This window comes from Gracilinanus agilis, chromosome 5 (genome assembly GCF_016433145.1).
Source record: "Gracilinanus agilis isolate LMUSP501 chromosome 5, AgileGrace, whole genome shotgun sequence".
Taxonomy (NCBI): domain Eukaryota; kingdom Metazoa; phylum Chordata; class Mammalia; order Didelphimorphia; family Didelphidae; genus Gracilinanus; species Gracilinanus agilis.
In genome coordinates, this window is record NC_058134.1 from 85820336 (window position 1) to 85837822 (window position 17487).

The 17487-nt window shown below is 35.9% G+C and overlaps 1 protein-coding gene across 2 annotated transcripts in view; it reads right to left on the reverse strand.

Moving 5' to 3' along the window:
- The window catches only part of ZMYND11 (zinc finger MYND-type containing 11), a 178491-nt gene extending 161524 nt beyond the window's left edge, over window positions 1–16967 (reverse strand). The window contains exon 1 of one of the 2 annotated variants that reach the window (XM_044679763.1): window positions 16950–16967. The gene's annotated coding sequence lies outside the window, so the exon portion shown is untranslated. The remainder of the gene's footprint in view (window positions 1–16949) is intronic. The other variant, XM_044679765.1, reaches the window with a different exon arrangement.
- Window positions 16968–17487: the final 520 nt, after the last annotated feature.

Sequence of the window (17487 nt, forward strand, 5' to 3'; positions counted from 1 at the left end):
TTGGTACTAGTTAAAGCACAGGAACAGTAGATAAAGTGGAACAGACTAGATAAGTCAGCACCAGAAAGTTAAATTCAATAACCCAGTGTTCTATATAAACCAAATAATTTTCCATTTGCTAAGAATTATGGGGAAAACAGGAAAGAAGTCTGGAAGAAATCAAGTTTAGAAGAACATTTTACACCAAACAAGATCAAACTGAAATATGTCCTAAAACTAAAGATTACACCCTAAAAAATTTACAAGAAAACGAGATCAGATCGTTTTCTTACTAAGGCTTGGGGAAGAATTCTTAACCAAGTAAAGGAAAAAAAAAACACAAAAAATAAAATATAATTTTGATTAAATAAAACTTAAAAGTTTTTATGTGAACAAAATCAGTACAATAAAAAAAAATGACTGGGAGGGGGAATATACCTCCGAATAAATTATTTTCGACAAAGGTCTAGTATCCAAAATATGTAGGTAATTTACATAAATGTTTAGGACCAAGAGCTACTTCCTCAATGGATAGGTTGTCAAGGGAGTATGAACAAACAATTCTCAAAGGGACTGCAAACTGTTAACACTTAAATGAAAGATTCCTTCAAGCAAATAAGAGACTTGTATATCAAAACTATCTCGAGTTGTACTTCATATATAGCAAATTAGTAAATAAGACAAAACTGGAAACGGTTGATTGTGAAAGGGTTATGGAAAAGCAAGCACACTAATACCCCATTGGAGGAGCTGTGAATGGTCCAAGCTTTCTGAAAAACAATTTAGAATTATACTAAAAATATAGCTAAAATATCCATAGGAAACAGAGTAGGATAAACTGCATTTGGAAATCATTACAAACTGTTTCCCAGCAACAAAAACCATCTTTTGAACACAAATATTTTCATAGAGATGAATTATGGTCATGAATATAGAAACTAAACAATCTCTGGAGAATCAAAATTTCAGGTGATCCAAAAGGCAAAATGGTGGGCATTAAATAGGTTGTAGTATATATTGCATGCATGAAATAACTAAGACAGTTTTGAAGAAATTCCTGACTGGAAAAGTTAAGCAGCCATTTAGCAAAAGTGAGGAGTGATGGAATAACTGAGTTTTACACTGCTACTCTTATTATGTAAAAAAAACTCAAAGCAATGCAAATCCTCTGTAGAACAACTATTAGAGAGCATAAATCAGAAAAGACACAGGTTGAAAGACTATACTAATTCAATATTGTGATGAAGTTACATATGTATGTTTATATTCTCTTCAACCAGCACTGACCAATCTCTTAGTAATGGCAGCCTATACTTACTGACAGCCTAATTCCTATATTATGGCCAATTATTGCAGGAACAAGAAGTTTTCACCTCTTGCTGTCTCACTGTGATCACTGATCACAGTATGTGGCAAAATTAGAATGTACTTTGATTTCACTTAATATTAGTCACTCTTCACTTTTCCCTTTGCTGATTTATGTGATACATTGTCTCATAAATCCTTCTTTTTATACTATTAAAAACTGTCACCTGTCATTTACATTCTTACACTTGGCATTTAACAATTACACACTCCCATCACATTTTCTTCCCCATTCATGATCTCTCTCCCTTCCCACCTCCTTCCTCTATCTCTTCCTTCTTTTCTCCCTCCTCCAGTTTCCCTCTGTCTTCCCTCTTTTTCTCTCCCTCCCTTTTCCTTCCTATCAAAGCCAATCTCTTGGCTAGGAACACTTTTGTCAGCAAAATCCAAAGCTGTCTGTCACCCCAACACTAACAACCAAAGACCTGAGCCAGGAAGTAGTTAGATTTAGTAAAGATTAGAGAACAGTTGCTGGGTCAAGTGGAAACAGACTCAGTATTGCAAAAGAAGAAGTCAGTCTGGGGAGAAAGGCATGAGATCAATATTACATAATAGAATAGGGAATTAATGACTTTGGGCAGCAGCAGGAGCACTAGGAAGCCAGCATGGAAAAGAGCTAGACCCTGGGTTAGAAAGAAACTGAATTCAAATTCTATTTCTGACAGTTGCTAACAGTGTGACCATGTTCAAATAATTTATCTAAGCTTGAGAATCCTCATCTGTTAAAACTGTGATAAAAATACCTAGTTTTTCATATTTAAAAATGCAAAGTATTTTACAAAACTTATAACATTATATAAACAGCTAATAAATAGGGTACACTGATTTCCTTCAAAGCCAATTAGATTAAAAATAAAAAGGGGGAGGGGTAGATAAGCAGCTAAATGGTTCAGTGAATTGAAAGCCAGGCCTAGAAACAGAAAGTCCTGGGTTCCAGTCTGGTCTCAGATACTTCCCAGAGAGAGAGAGAGAGAGAGAGAGAGAGAGAGAGAGAGTGTGTGTGTGTGTGTGTGTGTGAGAGAGAGAGAGAGAAAGAGAGAGAGAGAGATATCCAGGGCAACTCACCCCACATTGCTTAGCCCTTACCACTCTTCTGTCTTAGAACCAATACAAGAATACTGGTTCTAAGTCAGAAGGTAAGGGTTTTAAAAATAAAATAAAGGCAGGACAAGGATGGCACATCATAACACTATAACCTGTAATTGGTACTACTACCAATTTTAGCAATGAATGAAAATTTTATGCATGATCTTAGATTATTTTGCTTAAAAGGCTAATTTCTTTCAAGGACATATTCTGGGTACTTTTACATGCTAAAGAAGAGTTGTAGCTACCACTGTGCTCCAAAGAAGATGCTTTACTGGTTTTATGAAAATAAAAAGGGAGGGGGGCTGAAGAAAACAAAGTCAATTACAATGTTTAATCTAGATCTGGAAGTTTACAAAGCTAATATACTAGAGGCAAAGGACACAAATGAAATAGTACCATTAGTAAGAAAATTTAATTATGTTACTGTTGACTTTTTTTTGCATGTACAAAGGAATGAGGCATCTATTTCTATTAAGTGTTATGAAACATATAAAACATAATTAATGATTAGATTTCTCTCTGAATCCATCATCTTATAAACTTCACTATGAGGGCACCATCATCCTCTTAGTCACCCTACCTCACTGACCTCCTCTTCACTCATCCCCCAATATGCAGTTGCCAAATCTCATACTTTCAATCTCTATTCTTAGTGTCACCATTCTTGCTCTGGGACTCGTTACCTCTCATCATTTCTTCACATATCACACATATGCTATTATTATGTCATATTTTATGCCTTCATTTTCCAAATTTCTCTTATATGTCCTCTTCTCTCCAGCCAGATAGTTCCAATCCCTCATCAGCCCTTGATTTGACTAATTCAATTTACCTTTCCACCTCACTCTTTATTCCATTCCATTCTCCACTGGGCTGCCAAAATGATTTTTCTAAGGCACAGGTTTGGCCATGTTCATCAAACCATTCAAACTCTAATAGGAGCAAATATAAAGTCCTTTTTTGGTATTTAAATCTTAAGACTGTTTCTCTACTTTTCTGGACATATTCCTTTACCTGCATATAATACCCACCTTTTATCTCCATGCCTTTGCACTGGTTCTCATGCATATTTGGAATAAGCTCCCTACAAAGCTTGCCTATCAGAATCCCTGGCTTTCTTTAAGACTCAGCTAAGATACTACTTCCTTCAGGGGGTCTTTCCTAGTCCTCATCCCAAAGGTTATCTCTTCTGCATTTAACTTTGTATGTGACTAAATCTGTTCTTGTCCTCAAGTAGTTGGATGTAAGGGCAGTTTTTGCTTTTTATTATTATCTCTAGCACCTAGTGCAGCACCTGACAAATAGAATGTTCTTTGTAAATGCTAATTGACAGATAGTGACAAGGCACACAGGTGGTATGGAGCAGTGGAGTGGCACAGTGAATAGAATGCAGGATCTGGAATCATGAAGATGAGCTCAAATATGGTCTCAAAAACTTAGTAGCTGTGAGACCTAGAGCAAGGAACTTAACATCTATTTGCCTCAATTTTCTCATCTGTAAAATAGGGACAATGAACTTTACCTCTCTCCTAAAGTTGTGAGAATCATCAGATAAAAACTATAAAGGTACTTAACACAGTACTTGGCACATAGCATGTGTTATATAGACGCTTACTCCTTTCCTTTTCTAAGTATCAGCTACAAGGAAAAAGGGGGAAATTAATGAATGAATGAAAGGCATTTATTAAGCACTTACTATGTATCAGGCATTGAGCATAAAAAGCAAAGATTAAATTATATAGATGTAACTCATGTAGAAAAATTCATAAATAATCACCTGCATGTGATTGAGGCCACTATTTTTAGGTATTTGAAAATATGTGAATCCCAGGATAGGAGCCACGGCTACAATATGATTTCATTAACATGAGACCTAAAAGTGCAGGTCTGCATATTCCCTGTATCTTAAGAGTTTAGGAAATCTGTCTTTAGCACTAAAAGATTCAGGGACTTGCCCAAGAACACAAGGCCATTATGAGTCAGAGGCAACACTTGAATCCAAATCTTCCTGGTTCTCAGGCCAGCTCTCTATCCATTATGCCAAGCTGTTTCTCCTTAAAGTAAATACTGCCTTAAAAAAGTAAAGTGATTAGTTATTACTTTGGTAGAAATTCAGATATGTAATGTTATACACTAAATAATATTCAGAAATGCCATTATTTTAAATTATGTCTATCATTTTATCAAATTATATAAATTCATATAATGAATGGCATTTTATTTAAAACACATAATCTGAAAAGTAATTTTAGATTAGGATAAGCTAATAGTATAAAGGAGGAGGGCTAAAGGAAGAGAATAATTGGTTAAATAATTCAGTTTTCCATTCTGTACATCTAATCTTTAACATAGTCTTTATGAGATATGTAGCTCAATGTCTAAATGTAGAAAAACAGAAAGCTTTGGAGACATGTTAAAAGTCCTTCACTCAGGTTAATTATATTTGAAATAATTAACTAAAGCTGAAGAGGTTTCAAAACTAATGACATGGACCACATATTAACTACTGGAATTAAGAGTAAGTGCTTACATTTTTTTTCAAAGAGGCAAGAAGCCCATAGGTGTTCTATACTAAAAGTCTTCAAATTTTGGGACTTTTTAAATGTACTAACCAGTTGTGCTTAATTTTTTCCCCTCTCCAAATAATAATTATTTGTTATATGAGATGGATATCTGGGAAAGGGTGATAGGAAGGAAGGATACTTGGGATAAATAATGTAAAAAAAAAAAGCAAAAGACATCAATAAAACTTATTTTCATACAAAGAATTCATATAAAGAATATATGCTTAAAAATTAATTCAAAACCTCCTACAAGGGGGCAGCTGGGTAGCTCAGTGGAGTGAGAGTCAGGCCTAGAGACAGGAGGTCCTAGGTTCAAACCCGGCCTCAGCCACTTCCCAGCTGTGTGACCCTGGGCAAGTCACTTGACCCCCATTGCCCACCCTTACCACTCTTCCACCTATGAGACAATACATCGAAGTTAAGGGTTTAAAAAAGAAAAAACAAACCTCCTACAAACTCCAAAGGGGGATCACATCACCTAATGAAATAATCTTTAAAAAGTTTACTCCCTTAATTCTAACAATTAAGAAATCTGAAATTTCTAATTGCTAATAACCTAAAACTTAAGTCAGAAATAGAAGAGCATTTAGATGAAGGAAGTGCACTGCTACAAAAATATTTTAATATGAAAAAGAAAAAAAAGAATGTTTGAAAATCATATCACGTATAGCCATTTTTTAAAAAATGGAAAAGCTGGAACTTTTGATTTCTAAAGGTTTAGTGTAATGGTTCAATGGAGATATAACTGAGAATGTTGACTTTAAATGATCACTCTACTGCAAATATCATTTATAGGGAAATAGGTTTTGAACAATGATACATGTAAAATCCAGTGGAATTGCTCATTGGCTCCAGGAGAGGGCCAGGGAAGAGGGGAGGGAAAGAACATGAATCATGGAACTATGGAAAAATCTTCTAAATTAATTAAATAAATTAAAGTATTAAAAAAAAAAAGGTTTAGTGTAAAGAGGTGTAGTAATAGGATTTGGGTTCAGTTTATTGCCTGGAACCACACCAGCTGTTTGATAAGCCAAATAAAAGAGAATGGAGAAAATAGGTAGGATATAATGTAAATATAAATTCAAAAGATTTTTCTCCTCACTTTTAATCAAGTTCCAATACTTTGCTAAAATATTTAAAAGTAGTATTTATCATTCGTTTCTTTTAGCTTCTTGTTCTTGACATGTCGAAGGTGGCTTTCAGAAATCCAAATTACCCAAGAATAAGAAGTTTATAGGAGGATCATACCCTGCTGTAGTCAGACAATGCCTGGCATATCAAATTAAGTTCCAAGGATTTTAGGATGGTCACTGATAAACTGAATAGCAACCAGGATAAGGATAATGAAGGGAATTGAGTACATAACATATTGAGATGGTCCTTTTCAAAATTCATTTGTATTTACTTTGTATATATTTTCTAGTGAGTTAGAAGTTTATAAATTATCTTCCCCAAAAGAACATAAACTCCTTGAGAGCAGATTGTTTTAGTGCCCCTAACATATAGCACAGAATAAATGCTTACTTAATACTTTTTTAATGAAGGAATGAATCCATGAGAAGACTTGGGAAGGGAAAATAGTTCTGATAAGAGTTTCTAAAAATTTAAAGGCTCCATGTGGAAGTGGGACTAGACTTGCTCTACTTAGTCCTAGAAAGCAAAACCAAAGGCAATGTGTGAGAAATGCATGGCAAATTCGTGTAAACAAAAATTTCCTAACTTTTACAGCTATGACAGAGTATAATGGGCTATCTTGGAAGGTAGATGCTCAAGAACAGGCTGGCATTCAATGGGTATATGTAGAAAGGGTTCTTTTTCTAGTCTCAGTTGAACTAGATCAGGGGTCGGCAACGTATGGTTCTTGAGCCATATCTGGCTCTTTTGAGGGCCAGATATGGCTCTTTCTGCAGGAGCCATAAAGTCAATTTTTTTTTCAGGCGCTGTTACAGGAGCGCGCACTGTGAGCACTGTACGGCTCTCACGAAATTACATTTTAAAAAATGTGACGTTTATGGCTCTCACGGCCAAAAAGGTTGCTGATCCCTGAACTAGATGGTCCAGAAGTCCCTTTCAAACTCTGTAAAACATGATGATGTCCCACATGTCTTTTTAAAAAAACAGAAAACCCTTTTACTTTCAGGACTGCATATTGTCAGTTATTTTTTATCTTAGGGTCTTTATCTTTAAATTACTTACATTTTACTGAATAGTCTGTTGTTACTGTTTTTAACCTGGTTTATGTTTTTTTAAAGCCCACTGGCTGGTAGTTTTATTTGATTTGAACAGCACCTGCCAATGAACCACATATAATTTGGCTATGTCCCCAAAGATTCTTAAAATTAGCAGATAATATTTAGCTAGCAGATATTATGGAGTCTTAATAACTGCAGTTAAGTGATAAAGTCCAATTCAAAAGAAGTCAATCACAGCCAAACTTAAACAGCTTACTTATTTGGGAGCTTTAACAATCTGAATGTGTTGGTATTTGGTATGTTGACTAGGTGAAACAATCACTTGGAAGTCACAATGTAATCCAAAGTTTTTCACAGAATTAGAGATGGGTATTATTACTCCTAATGTCAAGAAGGCCTCAGAATTCCCACACATTTCATATTTTAGAGAAAATGTCCAGGTACATCCTAATTACACTTAAATTACATTTTCACTAATTTGAAATTTTTTCCTTTTAAGATTTTCAGTAGTTACACACATTTGTGTAAATTATACAGTAATTCCTGCTTAATTCGGGATGATGATCTTCAACTATAAACTACCACCTTGCTAAGAGTTCTGGAGGCCACATCATAGGATCAGATATACACAAGGGGTGGGGGAGGAGGGTGGCGGGAACCAAGCAATGTGTGATTAATGCTCTCAACTGGGAATGCACTTTATTCCTGATAGGGGTTGTTATGCACTAACAGTTGCCTTTTCACTATGGTGTAGTACTTTGTTATATTTTAATTTCATCAAAAGTCTATATAACTAGTCTAGTTATAAAACTGTTTTTTATGGCAGAACCTTTTACTAGTCTAACTCATTCTGTATTTTTCCTTGCAATTAAGAGAGTCTGAGAGGTTTCCCCAATAGCAATGAAAATTGTAGGAAATAAGTCTAACCGTAATTTTATATAAGAAAGGTGGTGCTAAATAATTAACTCAAGATAACCATTGACATTCCTGACATTAGTTGCAATTAATAATCTGAATTATTTTATAATATAATTATGAAGTTTTAAAAAGAAAGCAATTTTCTCCAACTGGATCCTTCATGTTATTTCCAACATAAATTCTTTGAGCAGTCTCTGAAATATTATCTCTATGCTAAATTAAATTCTTTGTACTTCAGGAACTAGACAATTATACTCTGCTGACTCAACAAAATTTAATTTTCAAACTATATTTTGAAATTTAAATTCTGAAAGAATATTAAAGATAAAGAGATCAATTCCTTCCTAAAAGAGGAAAACATACATCCAGAATGCCAGGTCAAATAGAATATCCACGTTCAAATACATCTGTTAAGTGAAAATAATGACAATTAAACAAATATTTAAGAATACAAATTGGCAAACTTTAAAAGCAAATTATAAATCTTAGTGCTTTCTACCTTACTATGCCACATGGTATGAGGAGTAGAGCACTAATCAGAAGAATGTTAATTCTAAAACTTAAATGACGTCAGCCACATAAGAGGTCAGTCCCTTATCTTTCAATCTATAAAATCATAGACTTTTTTTAAGGCCCACTGTCCAAATACACCAATGAAGACTGGTAATGAGTGTAAAGTTTTTCTTTAGAATGTAAACTATCAAAGTACTGATCATTTCTTCTTTGTATTTCTATCCTAGGGTCCTAATATAGCACCTGGCACAGAATAGATGACTAATAAAAATGCCTGTTGATTGTTAATTAATTCATTAGCACTAGTCAGAAATACACAACTACCACAGCATGTAAAACTGAACTGTTTGTGGGATTTTTGACTTGGCAATTTAAGAATAAAATTAGTATTATTTGATGATTAATGAAAAACTCAAGACAACTTGGAAATGTCTCCATTTCTATAAGCTTCAATTTTTCATTTACAAACAAAAAAGAGATCAGCAAGTCAAAATAAAAGTTATGGAGAATACATAATAAGCAGAAAAGTACTGCAAAAGAAAATGTTGCTAGGAAAGGTGATGTAAAATATCTCTTATCAAAACATACTGAGAATTACAAACTACAAGTTTAACTTCAAAAAGCCTTTTACTTGAGAAGAAAGATCCTACTATCAAATTTCTACCGGAATAAGAAGCCCTATATACTCCCTAAATGACACTTATGATAAACAGTATATATAACAAATTTGTGGGGAACCAAAAATAATAGTTAATTCAAGAACCTATGTAAAGGAAAAGTGCCCCAATAAATTCATACAAATTAATTCTGAGTTTTAGACAATAATTTAGGGACACTTTAAAAGAGCAATATTCAATATTTCTTGTTTTTCCATAATTGAAATTAAAAAAAAAAAGTTTTAACATCCATATTACTCCACATAGGGATACTGGAGACTCTACTAGTATGATAGGAATATGGCTAGAACTCACCTGGTATATTTTATATCTTCATAATATTTATGGAGGAGCATGAGTTTTATTTTAAAGGACTCTACAAATATTATAGAATTACAAAGCTTCATCACTTAGAGCAGTCATTTCAATTCAAACTGCATACTGCTCAAAGCAACAACTCCTTTCATTTATTGCTTAACTACCTCCCAAATCTAATATATCAATAATATTTGTATTGAAGTTAACTTTAAAAGATTTTCAATGTTTTTCCCTTAAAAGAAAGATTGCAGGGTTTTGTTTTGTTTTTAATTTCCCTGAGCTATGTTATCTTCAAAATGTCTGCTGCCATTGGCAGTATAGTTTATGATGAAACAGCCAGCCTTCTGAAAGCTGCCACAGCAGTGAAGTAACCTAAAGTACATTCATATTCACTTAAAAAACCCAGAAGCACATTATACAAAATTGTTCTGTTTAATTATCTTGCAATTAATTATTTTCATTTTTTGTGAATGAATTAAAATGACTAGTTTAAAATGCTAGTTAGGACCATGTGAAATACGCTTCCACTTGTAAATTCCATTTAAAAAAATTCTAGCTAAAAATGTTCAAGTTTAATTATTTAATCAATTCAAGGCAATGTAAAATACTTTTAGTTAAATGAAAAATAATTATGTTCTTTACATAACATTTGAGATTTAATTTTGCTTAAAATCACTGAAAAGACAAATTTTTAAAATGACTGTCTCTTAAAAGTCTGGAGGAAATGATCAAAAATATGAAACATGTTTAATGCATAGCTGTAGACATAAGTATTATTTAATAGTTCTGTGGCTATAGCTTAATGCAGCTATGACTGGGGAAATTAGGAAGACTTAAGATGGGACCCTTTAAGATTAAAAAGCTTTTTGCTGTGTTTCTGCGATTTTTTAAAAAATGACCTTTAGTTCAGAACTATTATTTGAAATAATCAGAGTTAGGGCATAAATAGCAATTATTTTTCTTTCATGTGGCTTTTAAAAAAATAATCTTTGCTCCAAGAAAATTAATGTAAAAAATGTTAGTTAGGTTAAACTCATTTAAAAATAATTAAAATTGAGTTTTACATAGTAATATTGACTCAATTAAAACTCATCTTAAGGTAGTTTTCATTTTTTCAGGCAGATTTGCTTTGCTTTAAAAAACCTCAATGTTATATAAATATGAATTTATAAAACAGATTAGTGATTTGCATTATAAAAACATCTGCCATTAGCCCCATAAAAATTTCTTTGTATGGGATTTGCTTTCCTATAGCATTTAAAATATGATTCATACACAACTTCTTAAGAATAAATACATTCCACAGATTACTTGCTACCTGTGTGAATATGGGCAAATCCTTCAAATTCTCTAGGGCTCAGTCTCCTCATCTGTAAAATGAGAGTTATGTCAGATGATCTCCAAGGTCCCTTCCAACTCAAACTCTATAATCCTAATGACATGAGTACTCATGAATATTTAATTCCAGGGATTCTTAACCTAAAATCTGTGAACTATTTTTTTTAATTCTGATAACCATTTCTCATAAACGTTTATTTTATTTTATTTTAAAGTTTTCTCAGAAAGGCCCTCCAAATTGCCAAAAGGAACCATGACACAAACGAGGTTAAAAGCCCCTCACTTAAGTCTATTAAGCTTCATTCTTGGAGGAAAATATTTGGAAGCACCAATGAAAAATGTATACTTAGCTGGAACTATCCAGTCTAATTTTATTACTTTTCAAATGAAGAAATTAAAGCCCATTGAGATGAAGTGACTTGCCCAAGTCATAAGTCTTTGTATGGACCTCACATTCAGGGAGCTCCTTCTATACCAATTTATTATGGCACCATTTAAAAAGTACCTCTCCAGTATTATATGACAATGTTAATTAAAAAAAATTGATGTTGTAATGTGAAAAAATTAAATTGCCTCCATTATTTATACTAAAACTTAGGACAATAAACTTCTGACATTTATACATTAAGTATTATGTAATTATTTACTGAAAATTCTAGAAAAGTCTCATCAGCAAAATATTATTTTCAGCTACTTTTAAAGTAACATAAAAAAGAAATATTTTGTATTTATTGAAAATTTTATCAAAATTTAAGTATAATTTATTAATAAGCTAGAGTTTCTCCTACCCATCTCTATTTTTTAAAATCACTTTAATTTGTTAAAGTATTTCCCAGGAAAATATAAAATTTACCTTTAATGCCAGGATATTTGACATTTCAAAATGTCATTAAAACTACTTAAACTTAGCCATTTATCCAATTAAATAGGGAACATGTGTTATTCTACAAAATTCTACAGAATACAAAAATGTATCCAGAAGTTCCAACAATTTTTTTTCTAATTTTATAACACAATAAACTTATATAGAATCTAAAGGAAAAAAAAATTATAGTGCACAGGTAAAAATTCTCGAAAGTGGCAACTTCAGTTTCTATATAATATAGCTAAGTTTTCATCGTTATCATGATTATCTTATTTTCATATTCCTTAGACTATTTCTTTTCTCCTACATCCTGCTTGCATTTTTGACATTACTAGTCATTTCAGTATCAATTCACATACTTTTTTGGACAGTAGTATCCATCCTCAGGACAAAAATCCAATGAAACACCCAAAACATTCTATATTTCTTTTTGTTAATGAAAAAAAAATCCAAAATTGGTACTGATTTTTATGTAATTTTATAATGTACTATCTACTGTTACTGAATAATTATTAATTTGTGACTGAAACAAAACCAGAGATGATGTCACATTATTAAAAAAGATACTAGAAAAGACAAGACTTCTAACTTCCTGGAGGACAGCTCAATAGACCACTCAGTCTCAAAACAATACTCAAATGTAATAGGTTTTTCCTTTCACAATCACCAAGCAATATTCCGAGTTATATGGTCTGTTTATTTTAATTGATGCTCTTTCATTTTCATTTAGGAATTTCACAATACCCCTTCTGACAAACGAAGTAACAAATGAAGGTTCTTAATATCAGATCTGGTGAATACCTCAATAAAGGATGAGCAGAAAAAAAACCAGTTCAATTTGTTACTTATTAAAAGATGTAGGTAAAGTTTTGTGGTCAAAACAGTTAACACTATTGAGTATATGAAGAATAAGGTTTGTATAATAAGGGAAAGCCACCATCATTAAGTAGTAAACAGACTTCAGAAAGGATTGCTACTGAGGATTAATTATTAAAAGATCCTTAAATAGTGTACAAAAAATATCAATCTTGAATACTACAAAAACAAAACCCCCTTACTTACATCCCCAGATAACTGCCTATATCTACTTTGATCTGTTCACTGAAAGCTATAAGTGAACTGTGACATGTAAATAAAAATACAAGATAGAAGTGGTTACCTTATGAAAGCTTTTCTTCTTTGAGTTAGGAATACAGCTATAGGTAAGGTATTTGCAGAGTACTTTATCTTACTTAAATAATGCAGTGAATGAATAACTGGACTTGGAGTTAAGTAGACCTGAGTTCAGATGCAGGCCCAGACATTTACTAACTGTAACTAGGCAAGTCATTTAACCTCTGACTCAAGTTTCTTCCTCTGAGAAATAGAGATAGTAGTACCATTCAGGATTATAGTTGAGAAAAAAATGAAATAACTTTTGCATAGCACTCTGCAAACTTTAAAGCTCTATAAATTATTATCGCTTGATCCTAACAATCCTGTAATCCAGGGCAGTATTATATTAGTATTCCTATTTTATGGATGAGGAAACTGAGGCTCACAAGGTTAAAAACGATTTGTCTAAGTCTCCCAGTTATAAAAGAATAGACTCAGAACTAAAACCCAAATCTTCTAACTGCAAAACCAGTACTGATTCCTAGACCAGTAGTGATTCCATTAACAATGGGAACATATTATTGATTCTTAAGGTTTTTTAAAACCAATAAGTTAAATTATTATTCAAGAATTGAATGTTAGTTCAACAAATAGTGACTATAATATGCATAATACAAAAATCAAATTATCTTTTTATTTCCATACTTAGTACTACATGAATTGAAGGGCCAAAAAAAAAATCCTAAACTGAATATAAATATATTGATGGATGGAGTGAAGGTTCGGATTTATCTGGCTTTATCATTCCACTATACCTCCCTTTAATGATAAAGATAAACTTAGTTATATGCTCCCATTTGTCCTTTCAGTACATTCTGTTCATTTAGTACAGTGGGCACTGCAACTGTTATCTGGGAAAGTAAGATATAATCTTGCTTTACTGCCAAAGCCACCATTGCCAGCGGGCAAACTGTATTCAAGGCAGTACCCTCATAGAGGAAATCACAGATCTATCAAAGTAACTTAGAAAAAAAATGACACTGGTGAATGTTGTGTGCATGATACCTTCTTTTTCATGCTGGCATAACATAAGCTGGGCTGGGGGAAAAAGACAACATTGAAGACAAAGGATGAGAAAGTATCACTTTTCTTCTAAACAAGACAAATTTTACTCAATAATAACAAAAAGCCCAAACAACTGGTAAGAGTTCAGAATCTCTTAGAGAGCAGTAAACCAAGAAAAAATATCTAGTAATAATAAATTATGTATTAACTTACTTTAAAGGGATTTATATTTTGAAACACCTAGAATATGAAATACGTAATGTGTTTTCTTAGTCTAGATGATGAAAAAAGCTCAATCCGTGATAGAACCATTCACATAGCAAAAAACTTTAAACCCAATTCTTAATACTAAAATTTTTCAAGCAGAATAAGATAAACTTTGAAAACATCATGCAAAAAATAATTTATGGCAAATTTTTGCTCTCCAGTTTTACCTTAATTTCTTTCATTTAGCTGCTTAACTGCAAAGTTTTCCATGTGGATGTGAGTTGTGAGATATGAAATAAAATGATCATCAGACACAAGGTGTTTAAGGCTGTAGCCAAACTAGTTAAAGTATTTAGAATAAAAGTGTTCAACAATATCAGTAAATTTTACTGTATTCCACTAGGGATTGATATTCCAAAGAAGCCAAATAAAAATGCCTTAGGCATCATAAAGGTATCAACCTTCAATTTGATTTCTGAGAAATATATATAGTATATTTTGTATTACACATGGCATAAAGACCCAAATAAATGGATCACAGATCTAGAGCTAGAGGAGACATGAGAAGCCACCTAAATCAACCCTTTCACTTTTCGTGAGGAAACTGAGGACCACTAATGGAAGAATTAACTTTTTCAATGTCACCACTTTTTGGAACTAACGTTATGCTTAAAAAAAAACAACCCAAAAAAGTGTCCCAAGTAGGGAAGCTGACATTATCTATGACCAAATTTATTGGCCTTTAAAGTATCTGTGCTTGTGAAAAGTACCTCATTAAACTAAAATACTATGTCAACCATAAATAAAGTGTTTTAATAAGAGAAAAGTCATCTACAGATATTTACTATTATAGTTTTGATGAATTCATCTCAAATTTATCTGGGAAATTAGTGTGAGCTTAGGTACATTATCTTTCCTGATTTCCAAACTCTTAATTTAGTCAGCCTTTGAAAAGAATGACAGCTGACAAAAAGATATATGTAAGCAAAGCAGACCACTGTATCAAATTGGCCAAGTAACATAAAGCAGACTATTCCTAGATTATTAGATATAATTAGTGAAGCTCTTGTGCTTCAACAGTTTAGCTGTTCTGAAAACCAAAAAATACAAATAGGTACCTGTCTAGCAAAAGGTAAGTATGAAAGACAACTTCCAAAACACCTAAGAGCTTTTTCCCCGATAATATAGTCTTGCAAGTAAATGTAATCGAATCTCTAATAGGATCTTGCCTCCCTTAAGTCTGGTAAAGTCTTTATTCCCTTTTAACAAGGTCTGAATTAAAACTCACAAAGCCAATTTCATTTTTTTCTTTAAAAACTTATTTTAGGATAAAAAGACGATAATAAAATTGTTTATAAAAGTGATGTAGTGCCAGCTCCCCAGTTAAAATGCTAGGTACTCTATATTAGAATCAATAATGCCTTTTTCACTCCTAACTCCACCTGTTTTATCATTTTCCTACATGGAACGCAATAGTGTCTTACAAAAGATCAGTTCCCTATTTTCAAGATGGGCTTTCACTGGGGGAACTTTTATAGCCTTCACTTTTCACCCCAGACAATCTCCAAGTTCTTGGGTTTTAAAACTCATGTCGCACACAGATCCTTAGCATTTAATGAGGTCTGATCTAAAGACCAAATTCGGAGCAAGCAATCAAAGTATCCCCAGTATAAAAGGAGACTTTATAGGCCAGAGCTGAGGGAAGACACCCCCTTCCACCTCCCCAAAAAGGTCAGGGGAGCAATAGGAGCCAGCTGACCCAACTTCTTCCTTTCTAAGCCTGGGCCCCCCACCCTCTTTTTCCTCCACAAACTCAGACACCTTCAGGACACAGGGGAATCTAAAGAGGGATGAGAGGCTTCTCTCTAAATGAAAACACTGCTTTTCTCAAAATGCTTCCCCAAAGAGGCAAATGACACTTGCTTGTGGCAATTGCTCAGTTACAAGCAGCTCAGAGAAGACACGAGGAGGTGGGCTAGAGGGGGAAGGAGGAACTTTTTATTATTATTTGTTTAAAGGCGAGAGCCGAGCAGGGACCTGTTGAGGAAGGAGGGATGTGAAGGTGGTGCCAGGCCCCCCGGGCTAGGAAGCCCCGCTGGCGCCCACGTCCTTCAGGGGCCGGGCTGGTTGCGGCTGTGGCAGAAGCTGCCATTTCTCCCCCCATATTCCCCCCCCCCCCACACACACACACACACACACGACGAGCCGCGCCGGCGGCCGCGCTCAGCCACCCTCTTCCCCTCCCCTTTTCCCCACCTCTAGGCCAGTGCCACACACAGATACACGTTCCCTGAGGTGGGGGCGGGGGTGCTCCCGTGGAAGGGTCCAGGAAGCCAGATTGAGCGCGACCGGCCCTCGGCCTCCACGCGACGCCCCGGCTTCCCCGCCGCGGACCAGGCCTCGACGCTGTTCTTCCAAGGGAAGCTTTTCCCACCGTCCTTTGAAAGCCACCAAGGAGGGGGGAGGGGAAAGGGGGTCACTTCTCTCACCCCGGGGGTGGGGGGGAAGGGACAGGTCCAGGAGCCACGACTCGAGAACGCACCGCCCACGGCCGCCCCCACCCCTATCTCCCGCCGGGACCAGGGAGCCCCGCCGCGATACCCCACGCTGCTCCAGCGGCCAACTTCGGCCGGAGCCTGAGGGAGCGAGCGTGAGAAGGGCAGATCGCGGCGCTGGGGTGGGAGTGGGACGAATAACAATGCAGATCCCCCTTCCCCGCCAGGAATTCTCGCGGAAGACACCCCCCCCCCCGCATACCCCCCGAGGGCGGGCTGCTTCTCCCCACCATTATGCTCCGGCTCCTCGCAGCCGCCGCCGCCGCCTCGGGCTCCTCGGGCTCTGCCAGGCGCCCCCGACACCACCCCCCACGCGCGCACACTCACTCACACACAGACACTCCCGCCCATCGCCCGCCCTCCTTCCTTCCTTCCCCCTCACCCTCGAGCTCGGGGGAGGGCATGACAGGGAAGGGCGGGAAGGAGCGGGGGGCGCCCCAGGGTGAAGGCGGGGAGGGGGGGCCGCCTGCCCGGGGGGCTGGTCCCCACGGCCGCCGCCCTCCCCTCCTGGCGGGGCCCGCGGGCTTGGGGCTCGGGAGTTTGTAAGGCGCCATGTTGATAATCCTCCATCACACCACCCGCCCCTGGAGAAGGAAGGAGAGAGACCCGAGGCGGGGGGGCGGGAAAATAGCCGCGACAATGGAGGGCGAGAAGGAAGGGGCCGCGGGGAGGGAGCGCGCTGGGATGCCCCGAGGCGGCGGGGGCAGAGTCCGCCCGGCTGGGCCCCCTCAGCCCGGCCGCCCCAGCCTCTCAGTCCGCCCGCCCGCC